Below are 25,199 nucleotides of genomic sequence, written 5' to 3' on the forward strand. Positions count from 1 at the left end.
TTATACTTCTTGCTAACGTAATACAAAACTGGTGCCAATCCAATCTCAATTGTCTTCTTTAAAGGAAACATTAATGGATTGCCTAGATTTCTGTGATATTGCAATTATATTTTTTTACTGTCAGGTGGTGCAGTACTGTACAGGAGCTGGCATAGACACCAAAATACAAAAACAAATCAATAATCTCCCATTACCCTATTGTTAAAGCAAGTACTCTGCTACAGCACGAGGACTATTACATTTTTTAATCATAGTTTTTTGGTGCTTTAACATAAATTTGAGATTTTTGCTTCCTTTAATAATTTACCTTTGTTTTGAGAAAATATTCGAGTTCCTCTCAGTTGAAGAATGATACAAATAGGTTATCTTGCATCATGAGTTCCCAAGCTCTTTTAAACTTTGTGTGGATCGCCCTGTCTAAGTGAATTCAATCCCAGGTCAGAAGCTGCCGACCTTGACCTTGAAGCTGCTGGGAACTGGTTTTGCAGCCCCACCTGGGAGACAGAGTCCCAGCACCATTTCCCCAACCTCCCTCTGATCAATGGGCTTTGAAGATAATGGAAACAAATTGTGAAAGTGGATACAATATGCGGACATCATTACAATACCTGATTAGTGCATGCAACTTCAGATACATTTCTAATCTGTGCATTAACTAACAAAATAAAAAAAAATGCAAGGTTGGGTCTGGTCGGGTGCCGGGAAATGAGCAAGATACTTGTGCATCAGACTCAGTGCAGTGCGTGAAGAATTTATTAAGGGAACTTTACGAGGATGTTACTAAGACTCGAGGGCCTGAGCTATAGAGAAAGGTTGAGCAGGCTAGGACACTATTCCTTGGAGCGCAGGAGGATGAGTAGTGATCTTATAGTGGTGTACAATATCATGAGAGGAATAGATTTCCCTACTCTGGCCCAGAGTAGGGAAATCAACAACCAGAAGACATAGGTTTAAGGGGCGGAAGGTTTCAAAGGAACCTCAGGCGTAACTTTTTCACACAAAAGGTGGTGAGTGTATGGAACGAGCTGTCAGAGGAGGTAGTTAAGGCAGGTACTATCCCAACGTTTAAGAACCATTTAGCCATGTACAGGTTTAGAGTGATATGAGCCTAACGCAGACAGGCGGGACAAGTGTAGATGGGACATGTTGGCCGGTGTGGGCAGATTGGGCTGAAGAGCCTGTTTCCATGCTGTAAAACTCCATGACTATGACTCGAATTTGATATGGATGATAGATATAGAATATAGAACAGCACAGCACAGGAACAGGCTCTTCTGTATATCTGGCACAATGTCTGTGATAAACCAATCTCATCTACTTACATGTGATCCAAATCCCTCCATTATCCACACTTCCATGTGTTTATCTAACAACCTCTTAAACACCACAAGTTCCAATACCACCCTCAGCAGCGGGCTCCAGCCACCTTCCAACCCACTTTGTAAAAAACTTGTTTTTGTTTGTAAAACCCCTACACATCACCTTTACATTGTTCCCCTCTAACCTGGCATATAGTTTGCCCTCTCATAGACTTTACTTTAGACTTTAGACCTACAGCATGGACCAGGCCTTTCGGTCCACCAAGTCTGCGCCACACAGTGATCACCCCGTACACTAGCACTATCCCACACACTTGGCACAATTTACTATTTTTTCATTGAAGCCAATTAACCTACACGCCTGAACGTCTTTGGAGCGTGGGCGGAAACCATGCAGACAGCGCCCGTAGTCAGGATGGAACCGGGATCTCTGGCGCTGTCAGGCAATAACTCCACCATTGCCCCACTGTGCTATCTGTGAATGGATGTACATATTCTGTTATGAGTTCTCAGCCACTGTGCCATCTGTTAAAACAATCAGTACCGTATCAGAGAAGTTTGTGCTTTCATGGTTCATGCGGTTGCATTCTTGCTAATGTCAATTCAGAAAGCAACACTGAGCTCTCTAGTCCATATTTATAAAGCAAAAGCAGACATATCCCTTGTTGCATTTGGTGATCAGACCAGGAGCAAAAAAATGTGACAGTTATAGTTAGGAGTCAGAGAATCAAACAACAGCCAAAGATGAAATTGAGTCCCTGAACTCCAAAAAGAGCACGTTAAATCCCAACATGTCCCATTCAATTAAAGTGCCAACAATGTACAGGCAGTAAAATGCAACTTTTCTAAGAGTTGGTCCCTGATCCTATAATAATCCACATACATTTAACAGGGTACTTATTCATTTATATATAGACATCCCTGCACTGATTGTCACGGAGGGCCATTGAGACTGTAAATGCATGAGTGTATTCAGATTCAGATTCAGATTCAGATTCAATTTTAATTGTCATTGTCAGTGTACAGTACAGAGACAACGAAATGCATTTAGCATCTCCCTGGAAGAGCGACATAGCAAATGATTTAAATAAATAATAATAAGTGATAATAAGTGTCCGGGGGGTGGGGGGGTGATTGGCAGTCACCGAGGTACGTTGTTGAGTAGAGTGACAGCCGCCGGGAAGAAGCTGTTCCTGGACCTGCTGGTTCGGCAACGGAGAGACCTGTAGCGCCTCCCGGATGGTAGGAGGGTAAACAGTCCATGGTTGGGGTGAGAGCAGTCCTTGGCGATGCTGAGCGCCCTCCGCAGATAACGCTTGCTTTGGACAGACTCAATGGAGGGGAGCGAGGAACCGGTGATGCGTTGGGCAATTTTCACCACCCTCTGCAATGCCTTCCGGTCGGAGACAGAGCAGTTGCCATACCATACTGTGATGCAGTTGGTAAGGATGCTCTCGATGGTGCAGCGGTAGAAGTTCACCAGGATCTGAGGAGACAGATGGACCTTCTTCAGTCTCCTCAGGAAGAAGAGACGCTGGTGAGCCTTCTTGATCAGAGTTGAGGTATTGTGGGTCCAAGAGAGGTCATCGGAGATGTTGACTCCCAGGAACCTGAAGCTAGAAACACGTTCCACCTCCGTCCCGTTAATGTGGATGGGGGTGTGCGTGCCGCCCCTGGACTTCCTGAAGTCTACAATGAGCTCCTTGGTCTTCTTGGAGTTAAGGGCCAGGTTGTTGTCAGCGCACCATGCTGCTAAGTGCTGGACCTCCTCCCTGTAGGCCGACTCATCGTTGTTGCTGATGAGGCCAATCACCGTTGTATCATCTGCATACTTGATGATGGTGTTAGTACCATGTACAGGTGTGCAGTCATAGGTGAAGAGGGAGTAGAGGAGGGGGCTCAGCACACAGCCCTGTGAACGCCGGTGTTCAGGGTGAGGGTTGAAGAGGTGTGCTTGTCTAACCTAACAGACTGGGGTCTGTTGGTTAGAAAGTCCAGTATCCAGTTGCAGAGGGAGGGGTCGATGCCCAGGTTACCGAGTTTGGTGATCAGTTTTGATGGTATAATGGTGTTGAATGCTGAGCTGTAATCGATGAACAGCATTCTTACGTAAGTGTCTCTGTTGTCGAGGTGGGAGAGGGCGGAGTGAAGTGCCGTTGAGATGGCATCCTCCGTACTCCTGTTCTTGCGGTAGGCAAACTGATAGGGATCCAGTGTGGGGGGTAGGCAGCTTTTGAGGTGTGCCAGGACCAGCCTCTCGAAGCACTTGGTGATGATGGGGGTAAGTGCAACTGGGCGGAAGTCGTTGAGGCTTGCCGCAGTGGAGTGTTTTGGCACTGGCACGATGGAGGTGGATTTAAGGCACGTGGGGACAACTGCTTGGGCAAGTGACAGGTTGAAGATGTCAGTCCAGACGTCTGTCAGCTGCGCAGCACAGGCCCTGAGCACGCGCCCGGGGATGCCGTCAGGGCCAGCAGCTTTACGTGCATTAGTCCTACTCAGTGCCACGAATACGTCGTAGGGGGTGAGTGTGAGGGGTTGGTGATCGGCAGGTAGCACAGCCTTGATGGCTGTCTCTAGATTGTCCCTGTCGAAGCGGCCATAGAAGTGGTTAAGCTCCTCAAGGAAGGAGGCGTCGCTGGATGTGGGGGTGGTGTTGGAGGGTCTGTAGTCCGTGATGGCCTGGATGCCTTGCCACATGCGTCGGGGGTCGGAGTTGTTGTTGAAGTGCTCCTCAATCCTGAGCTTATGGCAGTGCTTGGCCTTCTTGATGCCCCTCTTCAGGTTAGCCCTGGCTGAACTGTAGGCTCGAGCATCGCCTGACCTGAAAGCGGTGTCCCGTGCTTTCAGCAGTAGCCTGACCTCGCTGTTCATCCATGGCTTCTGATTCGGGAATATGGTCACCTGTTTGAGGGAGGTGACACTATTGATGGTGGAGTTTATAAAGTCCAGAACAGAGGATGTGTAGGAATCAATGTCCGTGTGGGAGTCAAGGGTGGCCTGGGCTGCAAACGCCTTCCAGTCAGTGTTTCCAAAACACTGCTGAAGTGTGAAGTCCGCTTCCTCTGACCAGACTTTAACTGTCCTCACAGTTGGTTTAACCCGTCTGATGAGTGGGGAGTACTTAGGGAGCAGGAACAATGAGACGTGATCAGACTGACCAAGGTAGGGGAGGGGGATGGCTTTGTAAGCTTCAGCCATGTTGGTGTAGACTTTGTCCAGTGTCTTGTCTACTCTAGTGGGGAAGGAGACATGTTGGTGGAATTTGGGGAGTACAGTCTTCAGGTTAGAGTGATTGAAGTCACCCGCAACAATGAAGGCTGCCTCGGGGTTGTGCGTCTGTTGATTGCTAATGGCAGTATGCAGCTCTTTCATTGCAAGCTTGGCATTAGCATCAGGAGGGATATAGGCTGCAGTCACAACAGTGGAGGTGAACTCTCTGGGCAGATAGAACGGTCTGCATCTAACCAAGAGGAACTCAAGGTTAGCTGAGCAGTGACTCTCGATGATGGTGGAGTCCGTGCACCATGCTTTATTTACATAAATGCACAGACCCCCACCTCTGGTCTTACCGGAGTCTGATGTCCTGTCCGCTCGGAGTAAATGACGCCCCGATAGCTGGATGGCGCTGTCAGGAACGTCAGTGTTGAGCCAAGTTTCCGTGAAGATCAGGATGTTGCAGTCCTTGATCCAGCTGTGGGAGGTGATCCTTAGCCGGAGTTCGTCCATTTTGTTTGCCAGTGAGCGCACGTTGGCGAGAAAAAGGCTAGGAATCGCTACCCTGTGTGGGGCTAGCTCTAACCTGGCCTTTAACCCACCTCTGCGTCCCCGGCGGTGTTTTCGTACGCGTCGCCGTTTGTTGGTGCTTCTGGTCGGCCGAGCTGGCTTGGTGCGCGCTGGTGTTCTGCCGCTTCGTTGCTCCGCGTCTGCGTCTCCGTGACTCCGCAGGCGTTCTTCAGCCCCGCGGCTCTGCTGATGGTCTCCAGCCCCGGGGCTTACCTGGCGTTCTCCAGCCCAGCGGGTCGGGTGGCGGTCTCCAGCTCCGCGGTGTTCTCCAGCTCCACGGGTCGGGTGGTGTTCTCCAGCTGCGAGGGTCAGGTGAGCTCCACGGGTCGGGTAGCGTTCTCCAGCTCCACGGGTCGGGTGGCGTTCTCCAGCTCCACGGGTCGGGTGGCGTTCTCCAGCTCCACGGGTCGGGTAGCGTTCTCCAGCTCCACGGGTCGGGTGGCGTTCTCCAGCTCCGGGACTCACCTGGTGTTCTCCAGCTCCACGGGACGGTTGGGCTCCGCGGGTCGGGTGAGGGCCGCGGGACGGTTGGGCGCCGCGGGTCGGGTGAGGGCCGCGGGTCGGGTGAGGGCCGAGGGTCGGTTGGGCTCCGCGGGTCGGGTGAGGGCCGAGGGTCGGGTGAGGGCCGCGGGTCGGGTGAGGGCCGCGGGTCGGTTGGGCGCCGCGGGTCGGGTGAGGGCCGAGGGTCGGTTGGGCTCCGCGGGTCGGGTGAGGGCCGAGGGTCGGGTGAGGGCCGAGGGTCGGGTGAGGGCCGCGGGTCGGTTGGCGGTCTCCAACCCCGCGACTCACCTGGCGGTCTCCAGTCGGATGCTCTGTTGCTCTGATGAGCTCAGACGGAAGACGGAGATCGCCCAGAAAGTTGTTGCAGCCGCAGGAACCGAAGTCCAGAAGTTCCTGTTGGCTGTACGAGATGGATACAAGACTGCTCCGAGTGAGCAGCCTTGAAACAGGTAAGGGGATCGTCGCTATTTTTCCCATTCTAGGGAGACACAGGGCGTCGCGGTGTCACAAATTAGCTTGTCTGCTGCTTCAAATCGAATAATGTATTGAGATTTAGGCTTGGCTTGTGATGTTGCAATGGGCAAACCAATTACATGCAAATATTATACAAGAAGGGGGAATGTATGAGAGAGAATAGGGCGCACTGTGGCGCAGTTGTAGAGTTGCTGCCTTTACAGCACCAGAGACCTGGGGTCGACCCTGACTACGGGTGCTGTCTGCACAGAGTTTGTACATTCTCCCCGTGACTGCATGGGTTTTCTGCGGGTGCTCTGGTTTCCTCCCACACTCCAAAGATATACAGATTTGTAGATGAACTTGGCTTTGGTAAAAATTCTAAATTGTCCACAAAGTGTAGGTTAGTGCTAGCATACTAACAGCATACATAGCTGGTCGGCATGGCTTAAGTGGGCCCAAGGGACTGTTTCCATGTTGTATCTCCAAATTAAACCCAACTAAACCAAATGAAATAGGTTATCGTGGAAAGTCTGGGACAAATAGGTTATCGGGAGAAATCTGATGGGAGTCCTCTGCGAGCCAGTATAGGCTCGATGGGTCAAGTGGCCTCCGTTCATAGAAACATAGAAAATAGGTGCAGGAGTAGGCCATTCGGCCCTTCGAGCCTGCACCGCCATTCAATATGATCATGGCTGATCATCCAACTCAGTATCCTGTACCTGCCTTCTCTCCATACCCCCTGATCCCTTTAGCCACAAGGGCCACATCTAACTCCCTCTTAAATATAGCCAATGAACTGGCCTCAACTACCTTCTGCGGGAGAGAATTCCAGAGATTCACCACTCTCTGTGTGAAAAATGTTTTCCTCATCTCGGTCCTAAAAGATTTCCCCCTTATCCTTAAACTGTGACCCCTTGTTCTGGACTTCCCCAACATCGGGAACAATCTTCCTACATCTAGCCTGTCCAACCCCTTAAGAATTTTGTAAGTTTCTATAAGATCCCCCCTCAATCTTCTAAATTCTAGCGAGTACAAACCGAGTCTATCCAGTCTTTCTTCATATGAAAGTCCTGACATCCCAGGAATCAGTCTGGTGAACCTTCTCTGTACTCCCTCTATGGCAAGAATGTTTTTTCTCAGATTAGGAGACCAAAACTGTACGCAATACTCCAGGTGTGGTCTCACCAAGACCCTGTACAACTGCAGTAGAACCTCCCTGCTCCTATACTCAAATCCTTTTGCTATGAATGCTAACATACCATTCACCTTCTTCACTGCCTGCTGCACCTGCATGCCTACTTTTAATGACTGGTGTACCATGACACCCAGGTCTCGTTGCATCTCCCCCTTTCCTAATAGGCCACCATTCAGATAATAATCTACTTTCCTGTTACTTACCAAAGTGGATAACCTCACATTTATCCACATTATACTGCATCTGCCATGCATTTGCCCACTCACCCAGCCTATCCAAGTCACCTTGCAGCCTCCTAGCATCCTCCTCACAGCTAACCCTGCCCCCCAGCTTAGTGTCATCCGCAAACTTGGAGATGTTGCATTCAATTCCCTCGTCCAAATCATTAATATTTAATAGTTCAATGTCATGAATAAATGTGAGAAATATGCAGAAACAAGGAACTGCAGAAGCTGGTTAAACAAGGAAAGACACAAAGTGCTAGAGTAACTCAGCGGGTCAGGCAACATCCCAGGAGTAACATGAATCGGTAATGTTTCAGGTCAGGACCCTTCTTCAGACTGAAGAATGAAGTCCAATGATTAACGTCCCAGCCTCTCCAAGTTCTCCCTAGAACGTAGGCTCTCAAGTTCTGGAAACAATCTTGTAAAGCTTTGCACTCATTCCAGCCGAACAATGTCTCTCCTGCAGCAGGATAACCAATACTGCACACAATTCTGTTATGTACGGCCTCACCAACATCTTGTACATCTGCATCATAATGTCCTAACTCTAAGTGTGCTGAGGGACTCGCTAAAGCTCGGTGCTGCCAACTACAAGGCTCTGTGGGGGAGGACCACAGTCTAGGGTCCTTCCTCCGCTGGACATTGAGGGGGTAATTTTGGTGATGAACACCCCTCAAATAAGGGAAGGGATATCATCCCAGGTGTGGCTAGGGGGAGTTTGTTTCTTTGTGTGAAGACAGGCGTGAACACTACTGGGTATGACACTATTGAATGTATAGCCACTGAGAAGGTATGAAGAGCTTCTGCACAGTTTTTGTTTTGTATATATTGTTAATTCTGAATGAAGTTTATTTTTGAAATAAAATAAGTTTTTTCCTATACCCAATACCCAGGCAGATGAAGGTAAGTGCCATCAGTCCAGTTTAAATCCTCCTGAGTAGTACCAGCAAATCTCCCTCCCCGGATATTGACTGCCCTCCAAGTTCAGGTGCATTCCATCCATCTTGTAGAGGTCACCTTTGCCCCAGAAGAAATACCAATGATCCAAGCCCCTTCGCCAACTCCTTTTACATGCATTCATCTGGCTTAATCTTTTGTTTTTGCCCTTAATGGCACTTGTGCTTTCAAACATCAAGCAAGTATGAATGGGAAGAGCTTGAGGGATATGGGCCAAACGCAGGCAAATGGGTAGGGGCACTAAATGCTGGAGTAATTCAGCAGGTCAGCTAAAATCTCTGGAGAACATGGATGGATGACATTTTGGGTCGAGACTCTTCTTCAACATCACCTATCCATGTTCTCCAGAGGTGCTTCCTGACCTGCTGAGATCTCCCACACTTTGTATCCTTTTGTGTATAAACCTACATCTGGAGCTCCTTGTTTCTACAGGCAAATGGGACTAATTTAGATGGGGCATCTTAGTGGGCTTGAACGAGTTGGGCCGAAGGGACTGTTTCCCTGCTGTATGCCTCTATGACTAAGTACACTAGGACTCTGAGCCCTTATTCACCACTGACAATGGGAAAGTATTGCATTCATTAAGGCCAACATCCCTCACCTTAATAAGCACAAACTTCACCAGTAAAAACAAAAATGAAATCCAAAGATAGGCGCAATTGCTGGAGTAACTCAGCAGGTCAAGCACCAACGTCTCTGGAGAAAAGGAATATGTGACGTTTCAGGTTGAGACCCTTCTTCAGACTGAGAGTCAGGGGAGAGGGAAACTAGAGATATGAAAAGGTACAGCCGGTGCCAGCTCTGGTTTGCTCTGTACCTTTACATAGCTCTAGTTTCCCTCTCCCCTGACTCTCAGTCTGAAGGGTCTCGACCCAAAATGTCAACTATTCCTTTTCTCCAGAGATGTTATTGCTTGACCTGCTGAGTTACTTCAGCATTTTGTCCCTATCTTCGGCGTAAACTGAAGGAATCTGCGGTTCCTTCCTACACAAAATGAAATGCAAGCAAGATTTATTTATAGAGGTCAAACTGCTTGTTACCGACGCACGTAGTGACTTAATTTTCATGATAATAACCAATCTTGACTTGGAAAATTTCATTCCAGTTGTTTGCGCTACCATTCGAATCATAGCAAGAATTTTGTCATTTTATTACTGAGAGAAGAACAAATCCAGTACCTTATGTTTTAATTAGCACTTTCTTCCGATGAACATGTAGCTGTGTCATATTCGGTCTTGCACCAGAATTTCAATGAATTGCATTCAAAAGGACCAATTTGTAATGTATGTAGCCTAACCCATTTAATCAGCTGCGCATCAACTGAATCGAAATGACAGCATTTTACAGTACAAAGCATGTTCATTTATGGGAAGTTGTTAGTGTGTGAAAGATGATTGATGTACTTAACTGACAATGTGCGGTGCGCTGCACTATAAAAAAACAAGAATAACAGGGGAAGGTTTCATAATTTGGTCAGTATTACACATTTAAGTGTTATGCATGGATCAAGAAGTAGATGTAGAAGGAATTAATGCAAAGTGAATTAGTTAAACCTCTGAATGGATGTGCCACTTTTGATATTAAAATAAAGGTCATGGATAGAATTTAATGTTCCACAAATCTGATCCTTCGTTTTGCTGAGAAATTGGATGAAGTCTATTACTCTGGATGTCAAATTACATACACTTACTTCTCTACTGATATGGTCAACTGAGCTTGAATTGCTATCTTAATCAACCAAATGGATGCTGTAAAACATATTTACAGTATATCAAATATTAACTTTTTATATGAACTATTTCTCTACGAAATATTCAATCAGTTTAAGCTAATGAATGCACCCAGCCCAAGGTCAATAGTAGAGGATAACTATGAAGATGGATCATTGATGCGAGGAAGTAGGAGTTGAAAAATGATGTATGTAAATTAAAACACACAAGTCAAGATTACCTGTAAGTTTAGTGATTGTTTCATATAGATTATGGCGGTCCCTAATGGGGTAGAGCATTATTAAGCAGCATTTATCAGTAATTCATCATTTTCTGTAAACCACAGCCACCCTGTGCTATCACCAAAGTTTTGAAAATGCAATAGTGTCAATTTGAGTTGAATGTTTGAAGGAATGTAATGTTATTAAGTTTGAATGGCGCATTTTTGGCAATCGGGCATACAGAATTTATAGTAGTTTAGTTTAGTTTAGAGATACAGTGCAGAAACATGCCCTTCGGCCCACCGTGTTCACACTGACCTGCAATCCCTGCACACTAACACTATCCTACACACACACACGCACGCACGCACACACACACGCGCGCACACACACGCACGCACGCACACACGCGCACACACACACACACACACACAAACTAGGAACAATTTACAATTTTAATGAAACCAATCAACCTATAAACCTGTACGTCTTTGAAGTGTGTAAGGAAATGGAGCACTTGGCGAAAACCCACACAAGTCACAGGGAGAACGCACAAACTCCATACAGACAGCACCCGCAGTCAGGATCGAACCCAAGTCTCTGGTGCTGTAAGGCAGCAACTCTACCGCTGCACCACCATGTTGCCATAATTAAAGTATTAGACAGTATTTCCAAGGGCTGCAGAGGGAATCAATGTTTTATTATTTTATTACACTGTCACTGTGTCATAGAGTCACAAAGTCATACAGCATGGAAACAGGCCCTTCAGCCCAACTTGCCCATGCTGACCAAGATGCCCCTTCCACACTAATCCCGGCTGCCCGCATATGGCCCATAACCTTCTAAACCTTTCCTATCTATGATAGTGTAATCTATTCATACAGCAGGACGATGTATTGAAGGAGGAACCCAACCCAAAACATCACCTATCCATGTCCTCAAGAGATGTTGCCTGATCTGTTGTGTTACTCCAGCACTTCTACACAAGAACAATGTATTTGTCATGCTACATGATTAGCAACATGACCAGGACGAACAGGGCAAATGATTATTAGAAAGACCAGTGTGATTATCTTCAGTGATGGCCCTGAACTCTATTCCCCATCCACACGTCTCACCATGATTGTCTGCTGGGGAACAAGAATTGCAACCGCTATGACCCCAAGTTGAATATCCATCCAGGATATTTGCCTGAGAAACCTGGAAGTATGCTCTGAACAGGTGACACAGTGGTAGAGCTGCTGCGTCACAGTGCCAGAGACTTGGAAATACACATAGTCACAGGGAGAATGTTCAGACTCCTCACAGGCTGTACCTGAGGCTAGGATCGAACCTGGGTTGCTGGAGATGTGGGCTGTAGGTTTAGTAGCTGCTCACTGTGCGAATGCAAGGTCCCTGCCCACTTCCTGAAATTAGAGTCCATCAGGTTCTATGAGAATGGGTAACGGCCAAATTTGCCAGCACTTACTCCAATCGGTTGGCTTTTATACGAGCAACAGCTTGCTGTTTAGATTTTCTGGGAAATGATCAATTTCCCTCCTGGGATAAATAAAGTTCTATCATATCATATTGTATCGAAATAGCACCACCTTGAAGGCACAGAATGCTTGGCTGCAGAGCAGAAATCAACAAGTGAAACAGAAGCGGCGGATTGACACAGCGGTAGAGTTGGTGCCTTACCGTGCCAGAGACCCGGGTTTGATCCTGACCATGGGTGTTGCCTGCATGGAGTTTGTACATTCTGCCACTGACCTGTGTGGGTTTTCTCTGGGTGCTCCGGTTTCCACCCACACTCCAAAGCCGTACAGGTTTGTAGGCTAATTGACTTGGGACAATTGTAAATTGTTTCTAGTGTGTAGGATAGTGTTGCAGGGATCACTGGTCGGCGCGAACTCGGTGGGCCGAAGGGCCTGTTTCCGTACTGTATCGCTAATTTAAACTATACTAAAAAACAAAATATTGCCTGTCGCTGGAAGTGTGAGAAAAGAAAAGGTGGAAATATTCACCAGTAATGCAGTATCTGTAGGGAGGGAACTAGAGTTAGTGTTTCAAGTCGATAATTAATCATATAAGATAGAGTGGTAGCCTGTGCAATGGAGAAGTGGGAATGGAACCACAAATATTATTATCTGTCAGGGATATTGACATGGAATGCTCCAGGAGATGGATGTAGCAACGTTATTGTCCCTGCAACATGGTTTAGTTTTTTTGTTTAGCTTATTGTCATGTGTGCCGAGGTAGAGTGAAAAGCTTTTGTTTGCCTGCTATTCAGTCAAAGAAAAGATTAGACATGAATAATATCAAGCCGCCTACAGTGCATAGATAAAGGATAAAGGGTACAGGTCCACCACCGATTTTCCGGCAACTGGTGGTCCGGCCCCTCCTTTAATGTGGACAAAATCTCCGCTCCCTCCTCACACTCCCGGAAGTCCCCCTGAAAATGTGGAGCCGAGGCAGGGTGAGGCAGCCAATCCTGCCCCGTGCGGCCGATCGGCGGGTCGAACTTGCCCCCTGCGACCGGATCTCCGGAACTCCGGCCCAGCCAGAGCCGGCAGATCCGCTTCCATAGCCGACTGATTATTGCTCGTTTCTCAGCTTCCTCCCAGTCTCATTTCAGTAAAAAGACTGAATCAAGCACTTGAAACAACCACATTTTGTTTTCCCCTAACCCAATGATACAACAGTTCAATAAATTGTATTCAAAACGGACTTCGAGAGGAAGTCAGATTAGAAACACTTACCCTGATTTACAGAAAACCAAGACAAGGCTCAACATCTCATCCAATCAACACTTGGCAAAGTCAAACTCTGCAACATTATTTACAACTATTTACAAGGTGTATGTCTGGTTTGCAGCCATCCAATCCATTCTATGCACTTTGAACCAAATTGACAGGGTTTGCAGATCTTCCCATTCTTTGCTTGCAAATTGTATCTAAGTTCCAGACACTCTGGCACCTCTCCACAGCTTGTCCCAGCTCTGCAGAGAGCATTTCCAATTTGACCAAATCTCCCAGCAACCCTGAAACCTAACCCCATTTTTAAGTCCTAGCTGCTCCAATTTAGCCAGGATTAACAACTTCCAATGCTGACTTTGCAGTCGTGACCTCTGTTGTCTGTTGGTCCGGCAAAACGACTGATCCAGAAAGGCTCTGGAACCAATGATGTCAGAAAATCAGAGGTGGACCTGTACAACATTTAATGCAAAGTCGATTAAGATAATCCAATGTTCTCCAATAAGGTGGATGGGAGGTTAGGATGTTGCCATACTTTGTCAATTCTTTAGATTGCATTTAGTCCAGAAAGTCTGAGAGAGCCAAGTTATCTTCTCACAATCATCAGTCAGAGGGTGATGGGTATATGGGACTGTGGACGGTTTGATTGTAATCACCTATCTGAGCTTCTACACCCTTATACACCCACCCGCTCTCTCAGGTCAGATAATCAGCTGCTCCTGAGTGGGCCTAAAACTAAGCTGAAGCTCAGAGGGGACCGTGCCTTTGCTGTGTCGGCACCCAAATTATGGAACGATCTGCCTCTCCACATTAAACAGGCCTCTTCTCTGTCTGTTTTTAAATCACTTCTTAAAACCCATCTCTTCTCCGTGGCCTTTGATACCCAGTAAGATGTCGACTTTATTTACTTGATTTAATTTCTTATTTTGATTGCTTTTATTGCGTGGCTATTATTTTTACTCATGTTTTATGTCTTTTAATTTATTGTTGTATTTCATATGTAATTTTTGCGCCTCATGTGAGCTGTTACGTTGTCTGTTTATGATGTCTTGTTTATTCTTCTGTACAGCACTTTGGTCAACATTGGTTGTTTTAAAGTGCTTAACAAATAAAGTTGGATTGGATTGGATTGGATGAATAGTTTTACCGCTGGCTCGATAGCATGCAACAAAAAAAGCTTTTCACTGTACCTCGGTACATGTGACAATAAACTAAACTAAAGTAAACTGAAGCAGAATTAGTTTATATGGGGCATCTTGGTCGGCATGGAAGTGTTGGACCGAACGGCCTGTTTCCATGCTGTAAGTAATTTACCCTTTGAAGCCAAGTATACAGTCACAGTGTAGATCATTCCCACTGAATGTATGTCAATGAAGGGCACCAACAATCAATACATATGTCCGCCTTCTCAGAGGTCTGAACCACAGCGAGGAATGAAATGCGCTTCTTCAGGTTTGATATCGATTCAGCCACCTTTCATGCAGCTCTTCTGATTATCATTCACGTTGGCACCCATGTTGTATAACCTTGAGTGTTAATCCCTTCCTTAATCTTCCTTCTGAATGCATGCTCCAGAGCACTGGTCCCCTCCTGCCTGGCAGCAAACTAACTAACATAGGTCAGGTCTTTCGAGCACAAACAGTGACTAGGACTGGTATAATTACCTGCAGTTATTACCAGTTTACAGAGAAGAAGATTATTCTATCGGAGGAAGGGAGAGCAGGGGGGAGGGGATGAAGAGGGGAAGCAGTTGTACAGGGCCCTAGTGAGACTATACCTGGAGTATTGTGTGCAGTCTCCTCATTTGTGGAAGGAGATTCTTAATGAGGGAGTGCAGCGCAGGTTCACAAGGTTAACTCCCCGGATGGCGGGAATGTCATATTATGAAAGAATGGAACGACTGGGCTTGTATTCACTGGAATTTAGAAGGATGAGAGGGTATCTTATAGAAACATGAAATTAAGAAGGGATTGGACACGCCAGATGCAGGAAACATGTTCCCGATGTTGGGGGAGTCCAGAACCAGGGGCCACAGTTTAAGAAAAAGGGGTGGGCCATTTAGAACTGAGTTGAGGAAAAACTTTTTCACACAGAGAATTGTGAATTTGTGGAATTCTATGCCTCAGAAGGCAGTGGAGGCCGATTCACTGGATGCATTCAAAAAAGAGTTAGATAGAGCACTTAGGGCTCGCAGAATCAAGGGATATGGGGAGAAGGCAGGAACAGGTTACTGATTGTGGAGGGGGACCAACATTCTGGCAGCCAGGTTTGCTAGTGCTACACGTGCAGTTTCATACCACTTCAAGCAGGGTGCAAGTCCACCAAACTCAAGTACAATTTCATACCACTTCAAGCAGGGTGCAAGGCCACCAAACTCAAGTGCAGTTTCCTACCATTTCAAGCAGGGTGCAAGGCCACCACACTCAAGTGCATTTTCCTACCACTTCAAGCAGGGTGCAAGGCCACCAAATTCAAGTGCAGTTTCATACCATTTCAAGGAGGGTGCAAGGCCACCAAATTCAAATGCAGTTTCATACCATTTCATGCAGGGTGCAAGGCCACCAAATTCAAATGCACTTTCATACCATTTCAGTGTGTTCACCCCTCCCTCCCCCATCTTGCAGAGACTGAGCCACACCCACACTTCTGGGTTTTATAAACTCTCCCCCTCCCACCGGAAGGGACGTGGCCTTCATTGCGTGATTGACAGGAGAGAGATTCTCAACATTTTTTAAACACTAATAACACTTTTATTTTTCATTGATGGGAAGAATCCTCTGCACCTGATGAGCGGAGGGGGACTGAGTAAGATGGTCAAAAATCACAGCCGTAAGTGGTAGCGTTTTATCTAAAATCAATATACAGTGCAAACAGGAAGTTGTCAAGTTTAAACTTTTAATCATTTGCCACTTCAAAACCAACCACCACCAACGATTTGCTGAGCCCCAATTCAAAACCAACCACTACCAACCATTTGCTGAGCCTCATTTCAAAACCAACCATCCCCAACCATTTGCTGTCCCTTGTTTCAAAACCAACCACCACCAACCATTTGCTGAGCCTCATTTCAAAACCAACCACCACCAACCATTTGCTGAGCCTCATTTCAAAACCAACATTTTCATTTTCATTTTCAAACCACATTAAGGGCACTCAATGTCAGTAAAACCACACTCACAGTTTAGTAGACATGTGTTCAGTGCTATTAACAGCTCAGACTGAGAGACGTGACCCTCTCGCTTCCCCATCTTGCAGAGACTGACTGAGGCACTCAACACTTCCCGGTTTTATAGTCCCTCCGGAAGGGGCGTGGTCTTCAGGAGAGAGAATCTCAACATTTTTATACACTAATAACTCTTTTATTTTTCATCAATGGGAAAAATCCTCTTGTCCTGCACAGCGGAGGGGGACTCTGAGTAAGAAGGCCAAAAATCACAGCCGTAAGTGGCAGGGTTTTTTCTAAAATCAATATACAGAATAACAGGAAGTGGTCAAGATCAGACTTTTAGTAATATAGATGGGGCAAAGGCAGGCAGGTGGGTTTAGTGTGGATGGGGCACTTTGATTGACTTGGGCAAGTTGGGCCAAAAGGCCTGTTTCCATGCTGTATGATTCTATGACTTTATGATTCGAGGGACAGGGCAGAATTGCAGAAAGTAACTCAGCGGGTCAGGCAGCATCTCAAGAGAAATGGATAGGCGACGTTTCGGGTCGGGATCCAGGCTGACCAGAAACAATACCTTACCATGTCCTCCAGAGTTGCTGCATGACCCACTGAGTTACTCCTGTTCCTTGTGTGCTCGGCCCCTTAAATAGCCCTATTAAATATACGAGTGTAAAATCTGCAACAATAAACTGATTTGCCCGTCGCTGTCACTGACCATTTTTAGCATCTACTTGAGCACAGTGTAAACATGAGAACACAGGAAAAATAAAATAAAAAATAAACTTCTCTGGAATGTCAGACGTTAAGGGGAGATTTGATAGAAGTATATAAAATGATGAGAGGCATAGATAGGGTAGACAACCAGAACCTTTTTCCCAAGGTGGAAATGCCCAATACTGGGGAAGTTTAATGGAGATGTGTGGGCCAAGATGTTTACACAGCGAGTGGTGGGGGTCTGGAATGCATTGCCATTGGTGGTGGTGGAGGCAATTACGATATTTGGCATTTAGTGGCAGGGTATAGGGGATCATGCATCATGTACAGGCAGACAAAATCAATTTAACTTGTCATCATGTTTGGCACAAAAACTGTAGGCAGAAGGGCCCATTCTTGTGCTGTACTCTTTTATGTATGTGTTCTTTTTATGTAATCCAGCATCTGCAGTTCCTTGTTTCTATACCACAATGGAGGATCTGTGAAGCACAAACAGCGAGTTTAGCTTAGTTTCGTTTTTAATATAGAGATACAGCATGGAAACAGGCCCTTCGGCCCACTGAGTCCATGCCGACCAGCAATCACACTAATACTATCCTACACACTAGGGAAGATTTATAATTTTACCAAAGCCAATTAACTACAAACCTCTACGTCTTTGGAGTGTGGGAGGAAACCAGAGCACCCGAGGAAAACCCACGCGATCAAGGGGAAACAGTACAAACTCCGTGCAGACAGCAGCCTGGTCGAACCCTGGTCTCTGACACTGTAAAGCAGCAACTCTACCGTTGCGCCACCGCGCCGCCCATCTATCGGCTACTGAGAAGGAATACAGGTACATTCCCAGCACTTGCCGTGTTTTGTATCTCACAGCTGCAGCAAGACCTTGGCATGAGACGCCAGGGTGGGAAGGCAGGGCGGTGGGCAGGCAACAGCATGGCACTGACGGGCAGGGAGGAGCGGGTACACGCACACTTCCTGAGGGAGCACTGCAGGCTGCCCTTCCGCACAACATCTGCCGCTCCCATTCACGCTGCTCTGGGATGTCGAGGAATCTGTTTGAGGACAACTTGATCAACCTCTGTGACATCTGTAGATATGTTTCCCAGCATTGTAACACATTAGTTCCATAGATACAAAAGTACTTCAATTATGATTCATTTTAATTGGCCATTGCAGCATATTCCTCTACGCCATATAAAATGAATAACTAATCAATAAAAGTGGGTCATAATTTCACCATAACAGAAACATCATTATTTCAAATATGAGGTGTGAAACTACAACTATCTTTCCACCATATATATTCAGTTCAATCGAATAATTTATTCATAAAAGAAAAATCATAAGTGAATATATAATCGGCAAAAGCAATTCTATGTGAACAGAATGTACAAACCTTCTGATTTATGAAGCCCACAATTTTTATGTGTTGAAGGTTTTGATAATATGGTAATATTATTTTTTTGTGAAACTGGAGTGCATTTGAAATTATCTCTATCATGATGTGTCCAGGGAAGCAGACAGAAAATGTACCTTTAATCTTGAACAGCACAAGTATTAGTATAAAACTTATATCAATTTCCTAGTGATCTGTTTTTTCAGTCCTAAATCTTGATTGGTTTACCGTTAAAGGATGTAAATTATGTTTAATAATCACAAATAATTAAACTTGGCAAAATAGAACAATCAATTAAAAGCAATTTCTAAATAGGCCCTGGGAGGATTAAAGTGCTGAGTGTATGGTTTGTTCTAAAATTGAATGTTACAGAACACCGCCATGACGGAATATGAATGATGGGCTTAGTAGTTGGATGAACCTCATGTGACAAGTCGAGAGTTTGCAGGGCAATGGTAGGTATTTAATAAAGGAGCTGAAACAGCAGCACATAATAATTCAGGATGGTTGGCAAGTTTGCTCCAATATCAAGGTGCAGTGGTAAAGTTTCTGCCCTACAGCGCCAGAGACCCGGGTTCGATCCTGACTAAGGATGCTGTCTGTACAGAGTTTGAGTGGTCTCCCTGTGAACGTGTGGGTTTTCCATGGGTGCTCCGGTTTCCTCCCACTTACCAAATACGTACAGGTTTGTAGGTTAATTGGCTTTGGTATTATTGGAGTTTGATCCCTAGTGTGTAGGACAGTGCTAGTGATGATTGTGTGTAGGACAGTGCTGGTGCTAGGGTAATTGCTGGTCAGCGTGGACTCGGTGGGTCAAAGGGCCTGTTTCCGTGCAGTTTAGCTAAACTAAACTGATCATATTATTATATTACAATTTATATACAAATGCTTTTACACATTGTGGGGCACACAGTGGCATATCTGGTCGAGACCCGTGTTGGTTCCTGTCCTCGGGTGCTGCCCGTATGGAGTTTGTACGTTTTTCCTGTGGCCGCGTGGGTTTCCTCCAGGTGCTCCAGTTTCCTCCCTCATCCCAAAGACATGCGGGTTTGTAGGTTAATTGGCCTCTGTAAATTGCCCCCAATGTGTAAAGTCGGATAACATAGAATTAGTGTGAACGGGTGATCGATGGTTGGCGTGAACTCAGTGGGTCGAAGATCCTGTTTCTATATAACTCAACTAAATTAAACAAATGGAAATAAGAAGATTTTGAGAGCGCAATTTCCTCGAACTTAGTAGTCAACCTGAAACTTATTTGTCAATTTATTTTCTAAATCCTTTGAACAAATGTTGAAAGTAATTTCTCTAATATTTGTCACATTAACCTTTGTTAGTGGAAAGAAAAACAAGTTTGAAAACGTCTAGGTTACACCTCAGAGGACTGCTGTAATCATGTCAAGTTACTAGTGAAGCAAAAATATTTTGGACACATTTTCACTCAATTCCATTTTAATTACGATTTATACAAGTGAATGGCTAATGAAATGCATCTGCAAATAGTGAATTGACATGAAACTTACAGCCAAATTCAGAGTAATATAAAATAAATATGTTTATGTTAACAAAACGTGACATGGATAAAGTAGGTTTAGAGGGATATGGGCCAAAAACAGGCAGGTGGGACTAGTGTAGATAGGTTAGAGGGATATTGGACAAAAAACGGGCAGGTGGAACTTGTGTAGATAGGGCATATTGGTCGGCATGGGCAAGTTGGGTCCAAGGGCCTGTTTCCATGATGTATGACTCTATGACTACATTTGACCAAATTCAAATTCTCTTGGGTTAAAAACACCTGTAAAAATAGGATTTGACCAATTGCCAATTTCCTGTTCCATGCTGAACAGGTGAACAACAGCTGAGAGTTGTCAATGACAACCTCAGTTATTAATCTCTGTAGCTTTCTGCTTATGCTACCAATAGGGAATTTGATTCTCAGTGATCTACAAGGATATCTCAACAATGTTGAAGTGTATATTAATTCCTTGAGAAATCTGAACATTTTTAAGAGGTATGGGAGGATTTATGAGGATGTTGCCAGGACTCGAGGGCCTGAGCTATAGGGAGAGGTTGAGCAGGCTAAGACTCTATTCCTTGGAGCACAGGAGGATGAGAAGTGATCTTGTAGAGGTGTACAAAATCATAAGAGGAAAAGATCGGGTAGATGCACAGAATCTCTTGCCCAGAGTAGGGGGAATCAAGAACCAGAGAATATAGGTTTAAGGTGAGGGGGAAAGATTTAATAGAAACCTGCGGTGTGACTTTTTTGTACAAAGAGTAGTGGGTGGACGGAGGATGTAGTTGAGGCAGGTACAATCACAAAATAAACTTTAGACAGGTACATGGATAGGACAGGTTTAGAGGGATGTGGGCGAGTTGGGCCCAAAGGCCTGTTTCCACGCTGGATGACTATTACTCTGGGTATATTGCCAGGTTGTATAAACACAGAGGAGCTGCCTCACTGCGCCAGAGGCCCGGCTTCGATCCTGACCTCAGGTGCTGTCTGTGTGGAGTTTGCATGCTGCCTCTGTGATTGCATGGTTTTCTCCGGGTGCTCCGGTTTCCTCCCGCACTCCAAAGATGAGCAGGTTTGTAGGTTGATTGGCTTTGGGTAAGTTGTAAAATTGTCCTCAGTGTATGTTGGTTAGCGAACAGCGTGATCGCTGGTCGGCGTGGGCTCGGTGGGCCTGTTTTAAGCACTGTATATTTAAAGTCTAAATGTAGATCAAACAGCATTGCTGATTTGATCCGTGTCTGGTTTTGCTGCTGATGATCCGATCCAAATCCATGTCAGGTTTTCCACACCACCACCACCTCGTGGCATGCAGGCAGCCAGGTTATATTTTAGTTTTTAACTTACGATTCGGTGCCTAGGGTACACATCTTGATGGTCTCTGTATGTATATAAATTAAAGTACTTGTTATGATATATAATGACTCTGTATCATAAGTACTTTGCACAGGGTGTCGGAGGTGGGATTTCGGTTTGACTTTGGCTGTTATTTCCATGGCTTTTCATAGTCTCAGACATGGCTGAAGGTCTGTACTGTACACGTGCAGGACGGGTCAGCAAGCATGTGGCCAGATACGGGGATTATGTCTAGATGCAGATCTTGGACTCTAATTAACTATTATCTACAGTAAAGCAATGGAGGATATACTGCAAGTAATATAAGTTACGTTGGTTATAGTTAATTGCTACAAAGAAGAATAAACAGGAGATTCGTATATGTATTAATCCGAGGGGCCTGAACACCACACTCATAAGGCCCCATCACCCCATGCGCTTCGTGAAGGAGGCAGCTGCCCACATGGGTAAGCCAACGGTATTCTCTGTATTAGACGCCAAGAGCTTCTTCTGGCAGATTCCCCTGGATCATGCAATATCTATGCATACCACCTTCAGCTCTGCTTTCTGCCACTACAGATTTTTGCGCATGCCGTTTGGCATCAATTCAGCCAGTGAGGTTTTTCAGCGCTCCATGGAGCTACTGTTTGACGGATACCCATGAGCTATCATCGTGGACGATATCAAAGACATGGAACAACATGATGCCAACTTGAAGAAGGTACTCAAACGTGCCAGATAAGTGAACCTGCAAAAGGGCTGCCAATGGGGCTGGTACCGATGACGAAGACCCCTATACAGCCTGTCGACAAATCCCCTGCGAAACCGGTGCTGGTTGAGTCGTCGCCTGTTAAGAAACTCCCGATGGAGGCCGTGCCTGTGGCGACATCTCCTGTGAGGGACACGGCTGAAGGCCTGTACCGTACGCGTGCAGGACAGGTCAGCAAACCTGTGGCTAGATACGGGGATTATGTCTTGATGCAGATCTTGGACTCTAATTAACTATAACCGATGTTACTTATATTACTTGCAGTTTATCCTCCATTGCTTTACTGTAGATGATAGTTAATTGTTTATAGCTTTATGTACATATTACTCCTGCATGCACTATGTTTGGGCAAAAGCCCAAGAAGGGGAATGTAGATCAAAAAGCATTACTGATTTGATCCATATTTGGTTTTGCTGCTGATGACCTGATCCATAATCCATGTCAGGTTTTCCACACCACCACCACCTCGTGGCATGCGGGCAGCCAGGTTGTTTTTTAGTTTTTAACTTACGATTCGGAGCCGACAGTACTCATTTCGATGGTCTCTGTATGTATACAAATTAAAGTACTTGTTATGATATATAATGACTCTGTATCGTAAATGCTTTGCACAGAAAAGTCACCTGCACACTAATTCCATGTTATCTCACTTTCACATTCTACACACTAGGGGTAATTTACAGAAGCCAATTATTCTACAAACCTGCATGTCGCTGGGTGTATGAAGATTAGCCTTGATCTAATTGGGCTGCACTGGCTTGAATGGTCCTGTCCTGTTATGATGTGCCAGTAAAATTATAGTCCTCCTGTTTCAGGTAAACTTTAATCCCAGAGATTTTGCTGGACTTTCAGAAATGCAGACTTTTGAAATATGGGTAATTAAAGCTCCATTGTGTCTAGTACTGAATCGATAGAATGACCTTCAGAACACATATTCTTCGGCTAAACCCTTATTTCATACTGCTTTTGTTTCAAATAAATAAATTATTGTTTAAAATATCTCAATCCCAGGATTTAAATTGCCAAAAGTATGATTTTATGTGAAGAAAAATATATTACCAATAATTTAATAGTATTCAACATTCTATTGAGATCCATGAAATTTAACTATGTTTGATTTTCATCCAATTAAATATTCATTGCATTTTATATATAATCTCAGTTAACATTATCCCTAGCTTTGCACATTATCTGCATTCCTGTAGATAACTTCCAGCTTTATAATTTATTTAACTTGCTTTTGATTAACTGCAGCAAACAATGGGAATAATGGAATAAGCCCATTTAGATAAGGGCGGAATATTAAGATATATTGAAGAGGTTCAATGTATACTTCCCAAGTTTACACTCTAAAATGTTCCAGATTTTGCAAGGTCTCCATCTCCTGAGCTGAAATGCATTTGATGTCCTATTGGGTCATGTGCATGTTGGTCATACAAGTTATCCCCCTGAAACTGGTGAGTTTGTGCCGATCCTGTTGTACTGCATTTGTTGCAGAATCACAGTTGCAGCTAACAACTCCTTTCAAGAGTTAAGAGCGTTAATTGTCATATGTGCTGACAATGGAACAACAAAATCATTACTTGCAGCAGCATAGCTATATTACAAAGGCAATAATATAGTTTATATATAATAAACATAAATTCCATAAAATAATAACTAGTGCAAAAACTACAAAGGCCTTAGTGTGACCATTGTTTACAGTTCAGTTAGTGTTGAGTAGTGTTGAAGAGCCTGATGGGTGATAGCATGAAGCTATCTGTGGACCTGATGGTCACAATTTTCTTATGTAGGAAGGAAGTGCAGATGCTAGTTTACATCGAAGATAGACACAAAATGCTGGAGTAACTCAACGTGTCTGGAGAAAAGGAATCGGTGATGTTTCAAGTTCAAGTTACATTTATTGTCACCTACACCAATTGGTGCAGTGAAATTTGAGTTACCATGCAGCCACATAATTATAATAAACACAACACTATAGAATGTAACATAAACATCTCCCACAGCGGAATCAACGTTTCCCACTGTGAGGGAAGACGACAAATTTCAGTCATCTTCCTCTTGTTCAGCCGTCTCGCCGGGATGATCGGAGCTCCAGCGTCGGAAGAACACTCTCAGCGGCTTGGAGTTTCTAAATCGGCCGCTTCCTATTGGAGACCGCGGCTTCCGAAGTCCACAGGCAGAGCTGGGTGGAGCTCCAACACTGGCGATCCTCGGCGAAAGATCCCAGACCTCCGCGATGTTAAAGTTAGCGCCGCCCGCAGCTGGAAGCTCCGCAGGCCACAGCTCCACGGTGTTAAAGTCGGCTGGCCAATCACTCGGAGCTCCAACAAGGCGATCCCTGGAAGGCATCGTTCGCTCCGCGATGGTAATTCAGTGCTGCGCCGCTGCTGAAGCTCTGGCTGGTCTCCAGCAGGAAAGGCAGCGCCAATCCAGATGGTAGGCCGTGAGGGGAGGGGGGCGAAGATGCGGCTCGGAGAATAGATGCATCCACGACCAGGAAGTGACTGGGAAACGGTTTCCCGTCTTCCCCCTCCCCATCCCCCACATAAAAAAGACCTGCAGAAACAAGCTTTTAGTCAGACTACAATTAACCTGAAATGAGATGTCGAGACCTGAAATGTCACCTATTCCTCTCCTCCAGAAATGCTGCTTGACACGTTGAGTTACTCCATCATTTTCTGTCTATCTCCGGTCACAGTTTTCAGATACTTACACTTCTTTGTGATGCCAGGAGTGAAATGAGAGCATGGCTAGTGTGGTGTGGGTCTCGGATGATACTTTTTGCTTTCTCTAATACAGCGTGTCCTGTAGATCCATTTGATGGTGGGGATATCAGTAACAGTGGTGGACCGGGCAGTGTCCACCACCCTTTGTAATCTTCTACATTCCTGGGCATTCAAGCATCCCTGATGCTGGACTTGGCTATTCTAACATCTGCCTAACAATTGGAACAATTGGAAGAGGTGTTGGCGGCAGGCTGGGAGGAAACAGGAGCATCCAGACAAATCCCATGCGGTTACACGGAGAACGTACGATCACCGTACAGACAGCACCCTTAATCAGTATTGAACCCAGGTCTCTGACGCTGTAAGGCACCAACTGTATCACTGTACTACTGTGGTGCTGACAGAGTTACACAAAGTTCATCAAACTGTCTTATCCAAAGCCCTTTCTTTTCATTGTATCACAATGTCTCAAGA

This window comes from Amblyraja radiata, chromosome 14, assembly GCF_010909765.2.
Source record: "Amblyraja radiata isolate CabotCenter1 chromosome 14, sAmbRad1.1.pri, whole genome shotgun sequence".
In the NCBI taxonomy this organism is placed as follows: domain Eukaryota; kingdom Metazoa; phylum Chordata; class Chondrichthyes; order Rajiformes; family Rajidae; genus Amblyraja; species Amblyraja radiata.